We start from the raw sequence: 13,470 nt of genomic DNA on the forward strand, positions 1-13,470 counted from the left end.
TGTATTTCTTTTTTTTTGTTTTGTTTTTTCCCTTTTGTTGCCTTTGTTTTATTGTTGTAGTTAATATTGTTGTTATTGATGTTGTCATTGTTGGATAGGACAGAGAGAGAGGAGGGGAAGACAGAGAAAGGTAGACATCTGCAGACCTGCTTTAAGGCTTGTGAAGCGACCCCCCCTTGTGTGTGGGGAGCTGGGGGCTCAAACTGGTATCCTTGCTTCACACCATGTGCATTTATACCTGCTGTGTTGTAGTAGGACTCTCAAGTCTTCAGTTTTCAATTGGGGGAGTAGGGAGTTTTACACCTGGTTTAGCGCACATGTTAAAATAGCAAGGACAGAGTTCAACTCCCCACTCTCCACCTGCAGGGGGAAAGCAGCCGCTGCAAGTGTCTCTCTTCATCTCTCCCCTTTCCTATCAATTTATCTGCCTCTATCTAATAAATAAATAAATAAATAAAAAAGGTTAGCTGATTTTATTTAATTAATTTTTAGGTAGAGACATGAAGAGAGGTAAGGTAAGAGCGTGAAAAATCACAGCACAAATGCTTCCTTCAATGTGGTGGGGACTAGACTCCAATCTGGATGCACAGGCAGCACAATATCCAAGTCTTAAAGAAATTTAAACAGTGAACATAGGGCACAACTCTCACACAGCAGTTACCTCAATCCCCACTTTCCCTTTTTGTTGAAAGATTAGCTTATAAATTACCACCTCCATTATTCTTTAACCTAGCATGGTGGAGAGTAGTTTCTGTCTTTATAATTTCTTTGTTCCTCATCAACCTCTGTGAAAAGGATTTTTCAGAGCATAAACTCACTTTCTTTTTCTTTGGCCAAGGAATTCGTTTGTTCTGTGTTACTTATTGCTTCAAAACTGGGCTATTCCTTGAAAAATTCATGTTAAGTGAAATAAGTCAGAAACAGAAGGATGAGTATGGGATGATTTCACTCTTAGGCAGAAGTTGAAAAACAAGATCAGAAAACACAAGTAGAACCTGAAATGGGGGAGTCGGGCGGTAGCGCAGTGGTTAAGCGCAGGTGGCGCAAAGCACAAGGACCGGCATAAGGGTCTCGGTTCAAGCCCCGGGCTCCCCACCTGCAGGGGAGTCGCTTCACAAGCGGTGAAGCAGGTCTGCAGGTGTCTCTTTCTCTCTCCCTGTCTCCCCCTCCTCTCTCCATTTCTCTCTGTCCTATCCAACAACGAAGGCATCAATAACAACAACAATAATGACTACAACAATAAAACAACAAGGGCAAAAACAAAGGGAAAATAAATAAATAAATATTAAAAAAAAAGAACCTGAAATGGAATTGGTGTATTGCACCAAAGTAAAAGACTCTGGGGTGGGTGGGTAGAGAGAATACAGGTCCAAGAAAGATGACAGAGGACCTGGTGGGGGCTGTATTGTTATATGGGAAACCGGGGAATGTTATGCATGTACAAACTATTGTATTTACTGTTGAATGTAAAACATTAATTCCCCAATAAAGAAATTTAAAAAAATTCAAAAAGAAAAAAAACCTGGGCTATTGATAACAGTATTTATGTCCATAGACTAAGAAGCAAGAACTGTAAACTGCAAACTGTTTGTTTGCAAAACAAACAAGAACAACAACAAAATAAAAAATAAGGAAATTGTAAAATATTTCACAAAAGAACTATATGAATTTTGCAAGCAGTTTGTGATTTCATCAGCAGACTATTCTGACTGCTCACTACCAAGATCCCAGCACTATGACTCAGCAACTAAATCAACTGCCAGCATTCATTTCCAAAACCTTCCAAACTCTATGGAAATCACTCACAGCTCTGATTTTTGGAGAAGTTTTAAGGTGAGGACCTTGAAAGGGATCCAAAAGTTTCTTCTGTTTTATATTAAGGTGATTACAGAGATCAAGATAGTTAGACGTGACTATTATATCTGATCTCTGGCCAGAACCAGGAAGTCAAATGCAGAATGTGAGCTCAGACAGCTGCTTTTGCAAGATTCTTGGAGGCCACAGTAAAACTTTTGAGCCAGCAAATACCCTCAAATTGTAACTCAAATGTTAATAATTATCAGAGATTCCCTTATATCTTTTTTGAAATCCACATACTGCCTATACAGTCCCAATTTCAACACCTCCTTGATTTTTGTTAGCAAGTTATGGGGCTCCCATTTACTTGCTTGTAGTCTTGTGTCGGGGCATTTTCTTTGTGAGAAGAATTAGACTGAATTACTTCCAAATATGCTATTTAGTCATGTGGGTTATTTTGAGTTGTAGGCAGGCAACCAACCTAACCTAATTTTCCTAGAGACTCAGGAAAAATTTTTTTTAAAGCTCTTCCTTTACTACCTAAAAGAATTTAGCTAAGGAGTCTCTATTTGATTTGGCAAACGTTTGATCTGTGAAATCTTTCATCACCTTTAAAGTCACAGAACCCCCTGTCCTTTCTCTTTTAGCAGGATGGCAATTACCTAAATCCTCATTTTCCCCTTTCATTGAGAAATTAACATATGCATTACTTACTCTTCTCAATTGCCTGAATGTTTTTGGGTCTTTATTCCCTCTCCATCCATGGAAAAGTTATTTTTTTTCCTCCTATTAATCAGTGTTATGTCATTGTAGCTATTGGACTTGCCTGCCAAACAACCTAGAAGGAAAGAAGGGAAAGATGTTCCTTTTCCTTTGCCCTTGTTACTAACATTCAACTATCATGATACTATGCTTATTGAATGTTTTTGTTATAGTGGCACATTAAAAATAAGTTCTTGCCTTACTGGTGAGCATGGAGGGAAAATGAGTGTGTAGGCTATATTGGACCACACCATGAATAAGGAGTTACAGAAGGAAGAAGAAGAGGAAGAGCAAGAGGAAGAGGAGGGAGGATTAGGGAATTGGTCAAGCAAGGACCACACACTCAGGAAGCAGAACTCCCCAGTAAATTAATGAAAGGGGTAGGGGAGAGCAATGGGAGGATTAGGGGGATTCTAGGCCAGTAAGAAGAAAATTGGTTCAAATGGGCATCTGAAGAAAGTCTCCATCTTGGTGTCAAATAGCTCTTCCCCAGTCCTCAATGCCTTCAACTCCTTTATCTCTGATCTAAGTACAAACTCAGTGTCAAACTCTGGAGCTAGCCTGGACTTTAAGAGCTTCAGGAGGTTCTTAGAAGTTTAGGCATCACTGCTTAGAGCTAGAAAGGAAATTTGGAGGCATTGGTATCTTTAAATTGCTGCAGGCTTGGCTCAACAACGGCAGAGAATGTTTCATCCTCTTAAGGGAGGCTGGACAACATGACTCTATCTTCCACTTGAAGATGGATTATGAAACTGGGAAAGCTTGGAATGTACCTACTCATGACCACAGAATGTGAGCTCAGACCTACAGGCATGCAGAGGTCACATAGGCTCCAAATATGGGTCCCAGATCACATCAAATCAATGGGGTTTGCAGTCAACAATATTCATACACCTTGCCCATATTTGGGAGCTACTCTCTTCCCTGATCCAGCTTTCTGGTCCTTTTTCCAGTTATGACATCATTTCCCCCAGATAATAACTTGGATCCACCTGCATATCAGATGTCAGGCTCAGAAAAACAAAAAAGCTAGTATAGTCACGGGCCCTTTGGAATATACCTAAAATAAGACTACTAACTATCTACAAAACGGAGACCCCCAACTCTTCATCTGAACTATTCCAGCCTTTAGGTTCATGATTAGTCAACAGTTTGTTGACTCTTTTTTTCATCCACCAGATTCCAGATGCTAGCATGATGTCAAACAGACTTCCCTGAGCAGACAACCCCACCAATGTGTCCTGGAGCCATTTCCTCAGGGCCCCGCCCCACTAGGGAAAGAGAGAGACAGTCTTCGAGTATGGATCATGCCCATGTTCAATGGGGAAGCAATTACAGAAGCCAGACCTTCCACCTTCTGCACCCCATAATGACCCTGGGTCCATATTCCCAGAGGGATAAAGAATAGGAAAACTATCAGTGGAGGGGATGGGATATGGAGTTCTGGTGGTAGGAATTGTGTGGAGTTGTCCCCCTCTTATCCTATGTTTTTTGTCAGTGTTCCCTTTTTTTAAATTTTTTTTAAATATTTATTTTATTTATTTATTCCCTTTTGTTGCCCTTATTGTTTTATTGTTGTTGTCGTTGTTGGATAGGACAGAGAGAAATGGAGAGAGGGAGGGTAAGACAGAGAGGAGGAGAGAAAGATAGACACCTGCAGACCTGCTTCACCGCCTGTGAAGCGACTCCCCTGCAGGTGGGGAGCCGGGGTTCGAACCGGGATCCTTATGCCAGTCCTTGTGCTTTGCGCCACCTGCGCTTAACCCACTGCGCTACAGCCCGACTTCCAGTGTTGCCTTTTTATAAATAAAAATAAAAATAGCAGCGGGGTACACCCCTGCATGGTTTTCTTTATATCTCTCTTTCTACCCTCTTTAAGATTATCACTAGCAGGGTTGCTGTGAAACCTTTATTAAACCCTGATTGATGGCAATCTAGGTCTCCTGTCAGTCATTTGTGTTGGAAGCATTCCTAGAGGCAGAGATGTAGCATCTGGGATGGCACATTGCAAGATAACTGTCATTGTGAAGGAAATAGGAGCCAGAAAACATAGCAGTGCATGAGCTAGCTCTAGAGAGAAAAGCCCCTTGTGACTCACTGAGAGTAATAATTCCACAGAGGCTTCACATGAACTGCCAGATAACTAGAAAATTCTCTATTGCCTATCACGATGCACAGTGTTGCTAAGGTTTTATTGACAGCCAGGCACAGCTCATTTAATTCTGTCCACAAGTACATGAATGAATCCCTGTGGTCACCTCCCCCTCTCAAAGCACAGACAGCCTGACTGAGTTATGTGCAGCCAGAGAATGGTGGTGCTGGGGAACAAAGCAGGCAGCAGGCAATACACCCCTCTCCCCCAATACTGGGCAGTTTACTCATCCAAGGTGAAGTTGACCTCTTCCTGGGCTTTGGAAGAAATGTCACAACACTGAATCTAAAGAACCCATTTTTAATTTGCATATTTTCCTAGGACTATAAGGATACAAAGAATGTAACTGTAGCAGCTTGGGATTTGAGAAACATGACTCAGTAATCCTTCTCATCTGTTAGATACTGTATTCTCTCTGGAGCACAGTTATAGCTGGAAGGAGAAAACAGTTTGGTAGAGGCAAAGAAGCCACCACATTGTATTGCCATTAGCGTTCCAATTAACAAAATGTCCCCAATCCCACACTCCTGGTGGCATTTTCTGGCATTTCCTAAGTAAAAAGGAAGACATTCTTCCTGATTCTTCTTTTCAAACACTTGACAAGAGAACAAATTTCTTGAGGTGAGGTCCTGAGCCACCTGCAAGGGTGACTTGCCTAATCTTTTTTTTTTTTCTCCTTTCTTTCTTTGCTTTATTTGGTTCCAACTGATGAGGAAAATGATAAACTGAATCTGATTGCTGTATAGTATTTGTCCGAGTCTCCTGGGATATTCTTGATCAGAAAAGAAATGCAAAACTGGGTAGATTTATGCTTGGTTTGAGTGGATCTCTTCAGGGGCTGAGGTCAAACTGAAGGCTTGTTCCTTTCTGAGGGGAATGAGGTCAGGCATTTGCAGCTCATTAGAGCTGGTCAGGCCAAAAGCTCTCCCTTTCTGAGAAGTTTCTAAAAGGGTGTACACACAAGGTCCTTAGGAAGGGCTTTTGGGACCTGACAGACATTTACCTCCTGAACACAGCCTTTTGGGTCAAAGCTCAGCACCAAAGGTACTGATGTGGCCTGGCTTCAGAGCTTTGCCCAGTAGATCATCTGGGACTGGGGCTGAAAGTTCCATCCTGCTAATCACATGGTTGGCTCACCAGGTAACCAGCTTCCTCTTAGATACATTACCCAAAGTCACTTCATTAACATAACAAGAGGTACTTTTTATCACTCTGAATATTTACAGGATATTTCAAAGGTTTGGGGAGCTGTGAACCAGGAACTATATGGTTGATGGCCACATTTGTATGAAACATAGTTTGCCCACCTGAATGACCAAAATATATATTTTGTATAATTCATAGTAAGGGAGAAAGGGAAAATAGTAAGAAGTATGTATAGGCTGGGGAGATAGCACAGTGGTTTATGCACTAGGCTTTCATACCAGAGGTTCTACTATCACCATAAGCCAGACCTGAGCAGTGACAGGTCTCTCTATCTTCTCATCCTTCTTTTTCTGATTAGAACATTATCTTTTTCTTATTTTATTTTATTTTTACAAGAACACTGCTCAGCTCTGCATTATGGTGGAGTGGGGGATTGAACTTGGGACTTTGAAGCCTCAGGCATGACAGTCTCTTTGCATAATTATCCTTCTTTCTTTGTATCCTTTTTATTCTCTCTCATTAAGATAAAATATTTAATTTAAAAAAAGGGGCCAGGCGGTAGCGCGGTGGGTTAAGCTCTAATGGCGCGAAGTGTGAGGACCAGCAAAGAATCTCTGTTTGAGCTCCCAGCTCCCTATCTGCAGGGCTGATTACTTCATGGGCAGTGAAGCAGGTCTGCAGGTCTGCAGTCTACCTTTCTCTCCCCCACTCTGTCTTCCCCTCCTCCCTCGATTTCTAGAGAAATCCTATCCAACAGCAACAGCAGCAATGGAACAATAACAGTAACAACAAGGGCAACAACAATTGGAAAAATGATGTCCAGGAGCAGTGGATTCGTAGTGCAGGCACCGAGTCCCAGCAGTAACTCTAGAGGCAAAAAAAAAAAAAAAAAAAAGAAGAAGAAAAAAGAAGTACATGAATATATATGTTAATGTTTCAGAGTGTGAGTTTGAGCAGAGAGAGAAGTCATTGGGGTCAGTTCTCCTCTCAGAGGGAACTTGGGCTGTCAAGAGAAATTGAGAGGCAGGTTCACTAGAACTGAGGGCTAGGGAGCATATAGGACACAATGTGAAAGGCAAATCTGGCAAATAATTGTGGATAAGCAAAGGCCTGTGGGTTTCACCATAAGTGAGAACATGTTATAATGGGTTTTAAGTAGAGGAGCAACTTGCTCTAACTTCTGTTGTTTTTGTCTAAAATTCAGGTATTAGTGAAGTTGGTTCCTTTTGGAGACTGAGGGAGAATCAGTTCCTTACTTCTGCTGGTGGGCAAACACCCATGGTTGGAATTCTCAGGGAGTAGCTAGAGGTAGAAAAGTACTCTACATTCTCTTTTGGAAGGAGCTGGCTACTCCTTCCTTCCTCCCTCCCTTCCTTCCTCCCTTCCTCCCTTCCTTCCTTCCTTCCTTCCTTCCTTCCTTCCTTCCTTCCTTCCTTCCTTCTCTCTTTCCTTTTTCTCTTTGCCACCAGGGTTATTGCTGGGACTTGGTGCCTGCATAACTCCACTGCTCCTGGTGGCAATTTCCTCTCCTCTCCTCTCCTCTCCTCTCCTCTCCTCTCCTCTCCTCTCCTCTCCTCTCCTCTCCTCTCCTCTCCTCTCCTCCCCTCCCTTCTCCCCTCCCCTCTTCCCCTCCTTTCCCCTCCCTTCTCCCCTCCCCTCCCCTCTTCCCTCCCTTTTCTTCTCCTATTCTCTCCTATCTTTTTTCCTCTCCACTTCTCTCTTCTTTCCTCTCTTTTCCATTCCTTTTTCCTTCCTTCCTTGACAGAGGATGAGAGACAGAGAAAGGGAGAAAGAGAAGAAGAGGAAGACAAGCAGGAGAGACACCTGCAGCATTGCTCTACTGCCCATGAGCTTCCTTTCTATAGGTGGGGATTGGGGACTTGAGCCCTGGTCCTTGCACATGGTAATGTGTGCACGGTACTGGGTGAGTCACCATCTTCCTTCCTTTTTTTCTTTCTTTCTTTCTTTCTTTCTTTCTTTCTTTCTTTCTTTCTTTCTTTCTTTCTTTCTTTCTTCTCCAGTCTCTGGGGCTCAGTGCCAGCACTACAAATCCACTGTTCTGGCAGCCTTTTTCAAAATTAAAAAAAAAAATTATTTTTGATAGGACAGAGAGGAATTGAGAGGGGAGGGTAGATAGAGTGGGACAGAAAGTTAGACAACTGCAGACATGCTTCACTGCTTGTGAAGCAACCCTTGCCTCCCCCTGCCCCCGCAGGTGGGGAGCTGGGGCTGGAACCCGGATCCTTGCTTGCATCCTTGCGCTTTAATCTGGTGTGCCACTGCCTGACCCCCACCACCTGTATTTCTTTGTGGGAGGAATTTAGGAGAAAACTGATGGAGAAGAAAGAAATCCTGGATATGCAGCTATTAAGAACAATGAACCCACCTTCTCTGACCCATCTTGGATGGAGCTAGAAGGAATTATGTTAAGTGAGCTAAGTCAGAAAGATGAAGATGAGTATGGGATGATACCCACTCATCAACAGACATTGAGAAAGAACAGAAAGGGAAACTAAAAGCAGGATTTGACTAAATCTGGAGTAGGGCACCAAAGTACAAATCCTGGGTTGAGGGTGAGGGTGGATATTCGGCTTCCTGGGGTGGCAGGCCGTGGGTGGGTGGGATGGGACACAGTTTTTTGGGGGTGGGAATGATGTTTATGTACACTTCTATTAATTTATAGTCATATAAATCACTATTTAGTTAATATGAGAAGGGAAAATTGATTGTATGTCTCAAACTTTTTAAAGCACAGACTGAGTCTTTTTAATACATAGGCTGAGTCTTTGATATGTTGACTCTCTCAAAAGCCTAGACCAGGGAGAACAGAAGCAACCAGTGGCACAACTATATACAAATAATGTCAAAGGACATAAATTATGGTGATGTTGGGTATTATACAGCAAATGCTAACAAAGGGATTTTTCAAAGTTAACCCAATTACCAAACAATGTGATTATAACAATAACTATTTATTTTCTTCTTGAACCCTAAGACAGCAAGAAATTCACATTTCCACTATAGAGCCTATATTTTCCCCAGTCCTGGAACCTTAGGCCGGGGCTCACTTTCCTGCATGCTTCTCTCAATTCATACCAAATAATATTGCATCCGCCGATCCCAACCTAGTCAACGCAACGAGTACCACCTCAGCATGCTTCACTTCAGACTGTGTCCAGAGACTTCAGATATATAATGTCAACCCTCTGCTTCATTACTTGGGTGTGACCTTTCCTTTCATAGTATTCTCTAATTCCATTCCAGGCGGTTCACTTCTTAACAAAGTCCCAAAACCTAGATATAGACCAGGTCCCGTGAGATAGAGCATATGTTCACATGTATCCATAAACTAGGACAAAATATATACCTGAAAGCAAAAGTACACAATAATCTGCAGTGAGTCAGTATAAAGTTCCTAATGAAATAGTATCTAATTAGACTTAGATACCTGTTGTTTTCGCCGGGCTGGCTTCACGGGCAGGTAACAGATGACCAGAAACTCATAGCTGAGCTGAGAACGCAGTTTAATCTTTATTCATGAGCGGGAAAACAGTCCAACACCTAATCACCACACAGATCTGTCCTGCATCTTCTCCTGTGGCAGCACTAGTGAATTACAATATCCTTCAATATTATTTCTAACCATAATATATACATTTAACTTTCATGCCTCTAGAAAAACATCTACAGTACATTTCATAATATAAAAATATATTACAAATCTGCTGAATTATTTACAAGCAATGTTCTATTATCTCTATGCAACATTTGTTTGATATAATACTAACAAGTTACTCATATTTCCATTTCTGTAAGATAAAAAAAATCCGTATGGCTTCTTGCTAACCAAGCAAGAAAGTGATTTTATTTTCCTTTCAAAACCAACTTTGGTGCATAAAGGGTTCAGTTTGAAGAAAATTAAAAAAAATACAATTTTTCTTACATTAAGGAAAAACTCAACCAAATGCTCTCCTCAGGTAAAAAAAAAAAAGTCTTTTATATAGGTTAAAATGAAAACATGAGAATTACTCAAATAATTTGAGACAGGTTTTCCAAAAACCATTAACAGATTATATAGGTGAGTATTAACATACTGTGCTCCATGAAAGTCCTGAAAAGGGAGCCACCATACTGCAACACTCTTTAACAGAAAGTTTCAGCCCTAATTCGATAGATGAATTTTTAGTTGATTGCAAATGTTCTTCACTGTTTGCTTAAATACAAATTGAACACTTTTCTTATCAGAGTTCTCTTCAACCTCTTCTGTAGCATTGTTCTGTAAATGTTTGGATCCAAAAGCAAGGTGGTATCTTTGATAAATGAACTACTTTAGTTTTTAATTGGTGTCGTTCACTTTCATTCACCCATACATCAGGCAGGATGTCCTCAGGCATCCAATGAAGCAAAAGTTTTATCTTCCCAGAATCCTCTTTTCTCTTAGCTATTACAGTACTATGAAAAACAACACTGTGTCCCTTCCCTAAACTTTCTATATGAGCTGAGAGATTAAAGCATATGGCTTGGTGTCTTATAGCATCCAGCATCTGTGCATCAAAGAAGTCGTGTGGCTGTGGTAATGAGCGCCGTCTCTTGTTCTTTGGTGTCCTCCTTTTGTTCATTCCAGCTTTAGAAGGAGACTCTTCTTTGGCCTTTGGCTAGCTAGACAATTTTGAGGAGTTCTGCTGACCAAAGTGTGTGGGTACATGGCGAGCAGCCCTCCCTGAGAAGCAAAGCTGGCATTGCAGCCATCAACGACACACTTGAAAGGTTTGTCTCCACTGTCTGTCAGCATGTGCCTCTGTAACCAACTCTGACTGGTTGATGGGGTATTGTAAACTTTACAACCTTTCCATAAGCAAATGAAGACCCCTCCTAGCTGACCATCTACATGTATGGAATGGATGTGATCTGCCAGGTCTGGACTAGAGTTGAAGCAAGCCTGGCATTGGTCCCAACAACAATTATAGGCAATATTTTTGCTTGAAGATGTAGTGCTTCCTTGTCCATTCATCATTGCTGGAGTTGAATGTCCACTGGAAATTGTGCTGTCTATATTCATTATAGTACTGCTTATGCTGCAGCTGAGGGTCTCCTCCTCTTTTAGGTAGGCTGTGGTTCTCACACATTCTGGCGCCCAACATGGGGCAGAATTTCCCGACCCCAAGAGAAAAAATCGGCCCATCAGGCATTGTGTGCTTCACCGGGTTGAAAAAAACGCCGGCCCAACTGTAGAGGATCAGGACCGTGGCTCCAGGAACTCAAGAAGCAGTACCAAAGTACATCAGAAGGTAACCCCAAGGCTCTCGTTTGAGTCCCTGTGATCTTTCTCTCCTTCTCCCTATCCTTCATGCTCCAGAGAAGCTTGTGGATTGGACGCAGAGAAGGAACCTCAGTGGAACAGAACCCTGGCCAGGCTCTGAGAAACTGAGTGTCCTTCCCCTGTTTAATCTTAATGAGTCTGACCTAATTTTTCCTCTCCCACTTTTTGTGGCATTTTGTTCTATACCTTCACCTAATTTCTGAGTCCATCAGACATTAAATTGGACCTAGGCATGGTCTTAAAACTGCTATTTACTACCTAAAAGGAAAATGCAAAAGATAAAGCTTTTTTCCTCTGCTCAGGCAGGCAGCCAGAGCTCTCAGAAAGCATTAAACCAATTCTGAGTGAGATCTTATCTGGCTAGCAAGCTATTCTTTAAAGAAAGAAAGAAATCAATCAAACAAGATATTCTCTTTAACTTAATAGTTATTAATCAGAGAACCAGCACACACTTTTGATAGAAATTTAATGATTTGTTTCTTTAAAAATCTAAAATGTACCTTAGATCAGAAAAGAACTTCCAAAAATTTTTCTCTGCAGTGGCGATAAACTAAGCCTGCCTATTCCATCCACACAGCCAATCACTTCATAGAGCTTCACAGATTGGCAAAGACTTCAGTCAATCATTCCTCTAGCCACATCCACCCCTCCTGGGGGCGGGGGGGGGGTGGCTGTGAGCTAAAAATCCAAAAACTGCTTTTCAAAGGGAAAATTTTTCTTTTCACCAAGAATGTCTGTTTTAAGTCTGTGTGCTAACCTTGTTTTCGCTAATGTGTGTTAACCCTCTAAAATAACTAGAGTTTGTTGTAAGTTTTAAATAAGATTTAGTTAAGCTGAATGTGATTTTAAAGATCCCGACTTGTAGAGTTGGCACACCTTTACCAGACTAAAATATAAGACAGTTTCATCCTTCTGAAAGCTAATATCAGCATCAATTCATTAGTTAGAGATTTTCCGAGATCTCTAGGCATGGTAAGACGCCTCTGCAGTCTCTCTCCCTCTTGTGAGAATTCTAAATCTTACCAGCACCCCAATACCAACTGCCACTGTTTGTAACAAATTCCACGTTTCGACTGGCTTTCTAATAACCCAGTCAAAGTAGAGCAGTGGCCTTGCCAGGAAAAAAGGGTTAAACATGATATTCCTGGCCTGATAAAATTTTTTTATTCGGCAGATGTGATTCAACAAAATTATTTAGTCTAATATTGTCATCTAAAAGAAATGTAACAGTAAAAATTTATTTTTGAACATTTAAGCTATGAGGTTTATTTTAGCTTTTTAAGTGAAAGATCAATTAAGTTGTGTACCCACCCTTGTTCATAGCTGCCCTAAGGGTGTGATAAGCTTTGTGATAAGCAAAGATCCTAACAAACTAAGTTTAAAATTGTTTAAGTGATTAAAAAAAATAGTAAGCATTTTATCATGTCAACACATTAGGTATTGACTTTCTATAACATACTGGTATATTTTAATAAAGAGCCTTCTAAAATCATATGAAAGAACCAGCCTGTTACCTTTCCCCTGGAGACCACCCCAAACCAGAGAGAGAGAGATACCAAAAGATACCCTCCTCACCTACTTCCTCTTATAGTTCTCTCACTCACTCCAAAGCTAACCTTAGCAAAGCAAGGACTGCAAAAGCTGAATAAGGGCAAGAGACTGGCATATTTTAACGATGACTCTTTAGTAACTATCAGGCCACCCCATCAGCTGGGGCCCTATTTGGGGAGTCCTCAGATTCCCAAACAGACATGATGGGCCTAGATCTCAAATAAATCCCTTTCTCCATTGTTACAGGTCATCTTTGTCAGTAACAACAAAATAGACCCCTTTGTGGCCACCACATAGGACTTTGCTCTCAACTTGGATCAACAACGGTAGAGAAGGTTCCATTCTCTGAAGGGAGGCTCGACAACATACTCTATGCTACACCTGAGGAAGATGGGTCCTGATATTGGAGAAGCTTGAAACTTATGACCACAGAATGTGAGCTCAGATCTACAGGGATGCAGAGGTCACATAGGCTCCTAAGCTGAATATGGGCCCCAGACCAAGTCAAATCAATAGGGTTTACAGTCAACAATATTTATACTCCTTCCCCATATTAGGGATCTACTCTCTTCCCTGATCCAGCTTTCTGGTCCCTTTTCCAGCCATGACATCACCTCACCAGACAATAACTTGGATCCACCTGCATATCAGATTTCAGGCTCAGAAAAGAAAAATACTAGTATAGCTACAGGCACTTTGGAGTATAACTAAAATATGCCTACTTTCTATCTACAAAATGGAG

General features: G+C 41.4%; 1 pseudogene; it reads right to left on the minus strand.

Moving 5' to 3' along the window:
- Positions 1-9,462: 9,462 nt before the first annotated feature.
- LOC103127256 (zinc finger protein AEBP2-like) lies at positions 9,463-10,928 on the minus strand (annotated as a pseudogene).
- Positions 10,929-13,470: the final 2,542 nt, after the last annotated feature.

The sequence above is a fragment of the Erinaceus europaeus genome, chromosome 11 (assembly GCF_950295315.1).
Source record: "Erinaceus europaeus chromosome 11, mEriEur2.1, whole genome shotgun sequence".
Taxonomy (NCBI): Eukaryota; Metazoa; Chordata; class Mammalia; order Eulipotyphla; family Erinaceidae; genus Erinaceus; species Erinaceus europaeus.